The sequence below is a fragment of the Gymnodraco acuticeps genome, unplaced genomic scaffold, assembly GCF_902827175.1.
Source record: "Gymnodraco acuticeps unplaced genomic scaffold, fGymAcu1.1, whole genome shotgun sequence".
Taxonomy (NCBI): domain Eukaryota; kingdom Metazoa; phylum Chordata; class Actinopteri; order Perciformes; family Bathydraconidae; genus Gymnodraco; species Gymnodraco acuticeps.
Window position 1 is genome coordinate 1,097,960 of NW_022992126.1, and position 9,260 is coordinate 1,107,219.

The 9,260-nt window shown below is 42.5% G+C and overlaps 1 protein-coding gene across 1 annotated transcript in view; it reads right to left on the minus strand.

The window, feature by feature from the left end:
• LOC117538021 (macrophage mannose receptor 1-like) overlaps positions 1-6,512 on the minus strand; it is a 28,071-nt gene extending 21,559 nt beyond the window's left edge. The window contains exon 1 of the mRNA XM_034203516.1: positions 6,455-6,512. The gene's annotated coding sequence lies outside the window, so the exon portion shown is untranslated. The remainder of the gene's footprint in view (positions 1-6,454) is intronic.
• Between the last annotated feature and the right edge of the window lie 2,748 nt (positions 6,513-9,260).

Consider the following 9,260-nt stretch of genomic DNA (forward strand, 5'->3'; position numbering starts at 1 on the left):
GATAAACCCCTTGAGATGCACCATCTCGTTTTCAAGGGGGTCCCGAAGGGTCAATAGGGAAAGTGCAATTTGATTATGTATGTGCAATAGGGATATGTGCAATAGGGAAAGTGCTGTACCTGTATGTTTCTGTTCTGTATCTATGACTGATTGACCTGAATGTTTTATGTGTATTATCTCGATGCCCAAGACAAATTTCTCCTAAGGGAGACAATAAAGCTTTATCTTATCTTATTTACACCAAATTAGTTAATATTAAAGTTTTTTTTTAAAAACATCTGTTCCATTGAAGATTGTGTAATTGTTTATTGTTTGATCTTACTTCTGGTTCTCCAGATAAACAATAGCAACGTTGGATATGTGTCATTGTTTGTCATTTATTATTATTTATTCAGACTCTGCGGATACACATGCATAATCTGGATTAATTTAATGACAGCTTTTTAGTGCAAAAACTGTATTTGGTCACTAAAAGGTGGAGACATTTCGTCAACATTTCAACCAACTGAAATCAGCGAGCTATCGAGCTGCTGCCGCAACCAAAAACACAACTTTCATTGTTTTAAACAATCTTGTTATTACTATGTTGTTCTCTTGTGGAAATGTGCACCTGTCAACTCTCGAAAGATAGTAAAATCCACAAAATCTATGGTTCTAAAATAGAAAGATTTGCTATTTTTTAAATGCATGGTGTGGCAAATGAAGAACAAATGTGATTTGTAAACTTTACATAGTCTTTTAAAATGTATCCAAACTTTTTGTAAAAACTTGTTAATCAAAATGTGTGGTCATCTTGAAGCTTCAAGCTAGCTTCAAGCTAGTGTTGTTGCATTGACACATTATCAAATTCAAGCTTAACATTGAAAAATAAAACAGTACCATTACATAATGCAGGTAATAAGAGTCAACACGCAAACAACTGAAGTAGGACTCTCAACAAAACTGAATATTTGAATAAGTCAGTATCTTGCTGCTGTATTGCATTGCATTACATCATACAGGTATTTCTCTTCCCACTCCACGAGTAAGCAATGTGACGGTGTAATCAGCATGTCATTCTTTAAATCACTCCTCTAATTGCCTCACTTTGCAAGGTGCTAAATGAACACCGCTGATTTCCTTTAGCACCTGTTCACCCTTTTCACCCGCAACTCCTCTGGCTGACTAATGATATCACAACCGAGAGGAGCCGAGGAAATGGAAAAGGGAAGCTAGCCGCCCCGGCACAATGTCTATTTTTACCACGGCAACCTGCTCCAAGTGGTTGCCAAGACAACTGCTGTGCCATAGTTTAATTACCTTTATAGAGACACATTTATACGGGCCCATAAGAGAGGAAACGAGAGACTTTTCATGTGTACCAACGACTCATGGATGGCATATTAATTTGCCTCATATAATCTCTTTCTTCTCTTTCATTTGGGCTCAGTATGAACATTTGCTGAGAAGTAGCGAAACATCTGTCACAGTATTGTATCTGTAACCAGCAGTAACTTTAGATCTAATAAAGAAATCAATGCACGTGGGCTATCTCTGAGTGAAAACGTATCCTTTATTAATCCAGAGCGCCAAAGCAACGTGATGAAAACACTAAACTCTGTGAAGATAGCTTCAGCCCTGCAGTGTTACTTAGTTGGGGTTACTGCACGGCTGGGCCTCTCAGTGGGGGGGGGGGGGCACCCTGGTCGGATCAGCACTGGAGGAGGCATGTTGCCGAGTTCAGTATTGAATTTTTTATTTGCAACATATCCTCTGAGTCAACCTGCTTCCACTTTGCAGATGTTGCTGATGGATAATGTAACTTATTAAGTAACCAAACTGTGGTGTAGCGCCATAATCAATTGTTAATTTACAGTTACTGTACATGATAAATCTAAACCCACTTTGTAAGTTTAATGTATACCTTAATCATTTGGGAACCATTTTCATTATAGAGCAAACAGCAGAGATTACCAACCCTGCTCCAAGTCTAAGTTCCTGGGTCATCCCTTTTTATATTTTCATTTATATTGTATATTTATAGGAATGAAGTATAATATATTTATTTGCTTTCTTGGTGAGAGTTACATAAGACATCGTAGCTAAGTATACTGAACCCAGTGCCCTGTAAATCTCTATTATAAAACTCAAATGATTTATTGCAATATAGCCACATTTTCTATTGGTGATACCTGCAAAAAAAGGTAGCAAAAGTTGCACAGATGTAAAGAACAGAACATTTAACATGTACTTTCAACAAGTCTTTGTTTGGTAATTTATTGAATTAACTTGGTACAATATATAGTACATAAAGTGGAGATGGTATTGTACATGAACTTGAAAATGGTGCAATAATGGCTGTGCCTTTAATTATGTAATCTTCCTAGAGATAATCACGAGTGGGTAAGAACAGAAAGACATACAGACAGAGAGTGAAAGAAAGGCCACCCACATTCTGCCTCAGTTTATGAGGCAGAATGTGGGTGGTGATATTGACTGGTGTTTCATTACCCTTGAATAGGCTATTGATCTGCCTGTTATGAAGCTTTGTGTATTTCTGTCAAACACACTACACGCACACAAAAACGCACACACAAACACACCGAGCAGACGATAAGCTTCCTGTCAACGCAATGATTGATTGGCAGACACTTGGATATTTTGTCACTCTGACACACATAAACTGGTGAACAAGTTTCCTCCCACACACACACACACACACACACACACACACACACACACACACACACACACACACACACACACACACACACACACACACACACAACACACACACACACACACACACACACACACACACACACACACACACACACACACACACACACACACACACACACACACACACACACACACACACACACACACACACACACACACACACACACACACACACACACACACACACACACACACACACACACACACACACACACACACACACACACACACACACACACACACACACACACACCACACACACACACACACACACACACACACACACACACACACACACACACACACACACACACACACACACACACACACACACACACACACACACACACACACACACAGCAGTGGTCACCCTGTTCAGAATTCAAAGTCACTCCCATCCAGTCTTGGACAGGACAGTGTGATTATGCCTTGCTCTGTCTCTGTGTCTGACTCCATCTGTCTGTCTATTTTCTGTGTGCCACTTCATTTTAAATCAGTCCTGTTTACGGATAAGGTGGGGGTGTAATGAGGTGCAAACTGATAACAACTGAATGAGGATTAAATATAATCAGGTTTTGGCAATAACACATTTATGCATATTTATAATTCTGGCCCAGCTGCAATACTCAATACTAGAGATCATTTGTGTTTTCATCTCCAGAACACATCCAAAAACATTCATATTTTTAAAAAAGTAGCCCATTGTGGGTGATATATACCAATAATATATTAACTACATATACATTAAACAAAAGCTTCACATTCAACTCTTTGAACTGATGATATACAAATATTTATGTGGAATCGAAGGTGAACTAAAACCTCATAAAAGAGGTGTGTCCCACATGTCCAGTAGACGCCACACGCTGTCAACGTCTGTCCTCTAAATGTTTACTTTAAGGTTTCTCACAGTTTAATTATTCAATTTAAGGGTAATTACTTCCCCACTGCATGATTTTATGGCCAGCTCTGTTCCCAAAGAGAAATGGTCAAATCATTCTGCCAGTACAGGCAGCATATGCAAACATATGCAAAAACATATGGAGGCAGAGGTGCATTAAGCTAAACTGACATACTCAGATGCACAAGGAAAACAATAAAAAAGTTTATCCCTGCGTGCAGCAGAAATATGCACAAAGTGTGTGTAACAACAGACACACAAGGGCAAGGCATTACAATCCTCTTAAGTCTCTCCCTGATGCCCTGAGCTTTGATCAGTATCCTCCACAGTCCTCAGCCAACACACACACACGCTGTCTGCAAGGCGGAACGATCACAGTGGAGGTCACACTCAGGCTTTGTGTGAGGGTGGATGATAGTACGATTATGCAGCCTTGCTTGTTGGCCAAAGTCACCAGATACATACGTTTACATATTCATGCCTGTTATTTCCAGTTAAAAAGGTCATCTTCTCAGCAGCTATTTGCATAGCGGAGGGGCACACAGGGAGGTGAGTCTTTGATGAGTCACAGCGGCCTGTGCCAGGGATGCTTCACTTGCTTTAAGTTTTTGTTATCTTCAAACTCAAACTGTGCTGTGTTGTGCCAGCATAGAGATGTTCTTAATTAGCAAATTCCTGCAAATTGTTGGCAGCCAGGAATTTTCAAATGTCAGGCTAATGATGGCATTTAAATACACTTTTGTACATGAAGAACATGGTTTTTATATGTGATTTTTAAATAAAGTGTGCAGGCTTGTGTTCTATTAACGAGTGTATTTGTATTCTGGACTGAGATAGATAGAAAGAGTAAGGATCAAAGTGAAAGAGGCTGTTTTTGTTTAGCTGGCCTTTCTTTCTGCCTGCCACAAATGAGACCTACAGAATACTTCCCATACCAAATCACAAAGCGGCAGCCAAGCATAAGCTGAAAACTGACTTAAAAACCCCGCAGAAAAATAACCTTTGTCTTTCACATATTCTATTTAAAAATGTATTTTCTTGTAAGCCCTTGACGAATACGCTTACATTGAAACTCCTCAAGGGTTAGTTTTATAACTTTAAGGCTTAAGCCGGAGAAAAAGATAAGCAAACAGCTATAATCATCTATCAGGAGACAGAGTTGTTTGGACCAAGAATCACATAAATGACCCTAATTTGCATTGAGGACTTTTTTTTAATCATTCAACTAATTACACTGTGAGCAAGGATATCATTGGAGTAATTGGACAGCTTTGTCAATTTCCACATATCATTTACCGTTTGAATTCAAAGACTTGCTCTTAGGGCTCTTAAACCTGACTTGAGTAAATCTCCTCCGTTAGACAAACTGGGCAGATGCAAGGATCAGATGTGCTTTAATTATGAAGCTTATCAACATTATCAACCAGCCTCACATCCACTCACACTGCTGTTTGTGCTTTTCTGTCCAAGATGTTACAGAGCCAGCAATGGAAACTACTTACTGCCTAATGTTCTCGCAGCCAGGTTCAAAATCCACACCCAATTTAATCACTATAGTCATTATCCAAACTGAAGACTCATCCTGCCAGCCAGAACTCCAGCCTGCGCTCCATTAGGCGGGCACTGCCAGCCCGGCCAGATGGCCGCTGCCGTGCCCAGACTCCATGTGGCCAGCTTGGACTCATTGAGACAGAGTGGATCATTTCACAATCCCTCTCTGCTTCCATCCATGGCAAACACACATACAAACACACTTCGTAATCAGACAAAACACAAACGCCGTGATGAAGACAAACGGCAGATTGTTTTAGGGTCACCTTTGTTTGTAATCACAACTTTCAATCCTGCGAGGCAATATGCCCATAACTACTGAATTAGCATAATTTGGTGTCTTGTTGATGTAAATATAGATTTGTCTAAAATTTGAAATGTTGTACTGTGGTGTCTATCGGGTTACCCGAAAACTTGTCGCAGTATTCTGTCTTTGAAATTGTATTTGAATATTTGTTTGTGGACCGACGCTATATAAACAGAAAGTCCATTTCTTAATAGAGATTTTGCTTGGTGGTAATGGTACATCTTGAAATGATGTATAGTGTACTTTGGGTGCAAGAGCATGGTGTAAAATCCTACAAAACATTACAATGATTCATGCAAAAAGCTTTTCCTGCACAATGAATCTTCAAATCTTCGATGACTAAGTAATCGCCGAAATATCAAATGTTTTTATTTCCTCCACATCGACACATCGAAGCAGTTTCTAATGCCACAGCCGGATCCGTCTGCTGCGACTCGCTGTCTGATGAGGCCGTCAGTCCTTTGATAACTTCGTCCCTTGAACTCATGTAGTTTGAACCACAGATAGCTGAAATGGATGCTTCATAGGCAATGAAGCGTTTTCATAAGCGTTTGAGGTTACAGGGAGTCATTTGAAGGACTATGAGTTGTGTCAAGAATGTGGGAACTGAGAGACAGAAAAAAAGTCTGTGAACAGACAGCAAAGGAACATCGTTTTATTTGGTTCACTGAGAGACAATAATGCCTCATCTAATGAAAGCTTTAGCGCAAGTTCAATAAGGAAGACCTAACTCGAGTCACTCACACGTCACTCTATGGCTCCCTTCCCCCCTCATTAAATACGAGGGCGTCACCCCTCAGCAGCCAATCGCTGCACATGCTAAATGCCTTAAATGCCTGCTCTTCCTCCCTGTCAGTTGTCATTGCAGATGATCACACGCAATGGTAGTTGCAATACAATACTGCTTCTCGTGAGAAAAACCGTAAGAAACAACTAGCTCAAGATGTCCACCTCGGACAATTCGGAACACGAACCTTCTCTGGAAGTCTCCGATCCCGGTTCGGCTCCCCACAGCGGCTTATCAACAGAGGCAGACTTCCTCATCGCTCGGCTCCTGCAGCAGGGCTTTCCCACAGCCCCAGGCCTCACTCTCTCTCAGCGGCGATAGCTCTCGGACCAGGTCTCCAGCGTAGCTCCCCAGTCCGGGGCAGCAGCTCCAGCCAGCTTCCCAGAGAGCAGGACGAGGCCGCAGACGCGGAGGTAAAAAAGGGCAGGAAGTCGAGCCCTCCAGGATCCCGTCCCCCTCCAAAAATCCACCCCTTCTCAGGCTCGCCAATCCGGGAGCGTCACACACCCCTATGGAGAGTAGCGCGGCCGGCTCCCTGCAATCCCTGGCTAGCTCCATGATAGCTATCGATGCTCGCCTCCAGGCTCTGGAAGACTCCGCCACAGGAGCTTCAACTTCCGTTGCACTCAGGTACTAGTTTTAACGAAAACGTTTGCACTCGATCCTTACACAGGGTTGGGTTGTAACGGAATACATGTAACGGTGTTACGTAATCGGAAGAAAAAGAAAGACAAAACAAATCAGTATATTAAGCTGGTGTTACATTTGAAAAACGAGTAAACTGAGTGCAGTTACTTTCGTAAACCTGAAGTGAATACTTATTAGAATTATTGGTGGAAAGTTTCCTCACAATGTAATATTCATTACCGGCAGAACCGTGTGCACAGCGCTGCAGCGTATCTGCGAGCGAGAGATGCAGCGTGTCCGTGAGGCCCCGCCCCGCACGCAGATGAGAGAGAGAGAGAGTTCTCTTTCAAAACATATTGGAAGGTAGAAACGGAGATGTTTAGATAAAACGTGGAAGATAACGTTTATGTAGTATTTATTTATTGTCGAAATGATGACATTCATAACGGGATCAAATCTAACTGAATGGCCTGCTGCTGCCGAATGCATGGGGCAAGTAACTGGGAAAAGTTTTAAAAGTGATTACATCGTTTCAGATAATAAATAATAATGATAATGTATTCTACTTAGGGGCGCCTTTCAAAGCACCCAAGGACACCTTACAATGCATAAACTTTTCCAAGGAAAGGTTTTAAGACAGTACAAAGAATGCAGTCTGGGTGAGTTTTTCTTTTTATGTGCGGTGCAGATGAGAGAGCTGTCAAGAATGACACTAAAATGTTGTGTTCGTGCTCTTCATAAGCCATTAAAGCAGTAAAATACGTGTCTCCCGTTCACCAAAACATACCCATCTGTTATGGAAAAGAAAGTATTCTAAAGAGAAAGAAAAAAGAAGAGGAAAAGATAGAAAGAAGAGGAAAAGGAGAAAAGAAAAGATAAAAAGAAGAGGAGGGAGGAAGAAAAAGGAAGGGAAGTATTCTAAAAGTAATCTGCCACCGGTACCGGCGGGATCGTGGTTAGTTTCCGATGCGCAGAAGAAAAATCTGGCCCACCCTATATTTTTACAGGCCCACCCTAAAGTAAATTTCTGCTACGCTACTGGTCCGCACAGCAGCAACAACCAATCACATGAATCTCTTGCCCCCGACACACAAAGCAATAGCAATGTTAAAACTAAGTAAACTGGAAAAAAAAAAATAAAAAATCCCCAACAGGCGAAAACCTACAGTGTCACCCACTGTCTCTGCCTCCTCCCTCCATGCCTCGCTCCTCTGGTTTGTATCCCGGTAGATGAACAGAGACGGATCATACAGCACCGGGTGATTCACTACCGCCATAATGAATTTTCCCTCACATTTTTGGAATATGAGGAATTACCTGCGTAGTCTCTCCCAACATACACGCGGTCTGATTGGCTAGCGCTTGTACCGGCAGATTTGCATAAACGGGATTTCATTGGCTGACGCTTCTGCCGAGGCGCCAAAAGTTGAACATTGCTCAACTTTTTGAAGCGAGCAACGCCAGCAAACGCTCCACGTCGCTTCCCAAAATACAGTTCTACTAAAAGTAACGTCACCCCATTCAAAGTGAATGGGCAGAAGCGTTTGGAAGCTGTAACGCACGCCACCGTGTGGACGGGCCGTCACAGTGGCTCTGCGCCAGAAACATCAACAAATAAATAAATAACTAAAAACATTCTGGAATATCACCCCTCCACTCCCATTAACATCCCTCAGCTAGCAGCTGCGCTATCTACAGATTCCGTGTTTGTTGACTATCTCCCGTCGGGGCTCTCCCAAGGCTTCAGGGTAGGGGTCCTCCCATCTCCCACAGTGACTTTCGTAGCAAGAAACTTACAGTCAGCCGCTAAAGAACCCAACATAGTTTCCCAGCTCATCGACAAAGAACTTCTCAAAGGATATATAATCTGTCCTTTTAGCTCCTCCCCCTTCTCAGTGTTCCGTTCAAATCCCATCGGAATAGCCACACGTAAATAAAAGGCTGATTTTCGATCTGTCCGCTCCCTGATCCGGCCCATTCTGCAGCGTCAATAGCATCATCCCTCCAGATCAGTTCTCCCTTCACCATGCCTCAGTGGATAATGCAATAAAGATGATCAAGTTCACAGGGCACGGAGCTCGGCTCTCCAAAGCGGACATTACCGATGCCTTCAAATCATCCCCATTCATCCGTCTCAGTGGAACTTGTTCGGTATTAAGTGGGAGTCCAAACTCTATCTTCGCGTTCGCCTGACCTTCGGGTGCAGAAGCAGCCCCTGCATCTTCAATTCCTTCTCGGAAGCGCTCTATTGGATCCTGCTGAACATCGTCAGAATCCCCTCCGTCCTTCACCTACCGGACGACTTCCTCCCCATAAACCCGCCACAGGACAGCTCAGGGATCTCACTGGCCAAGCTTAAACACTGC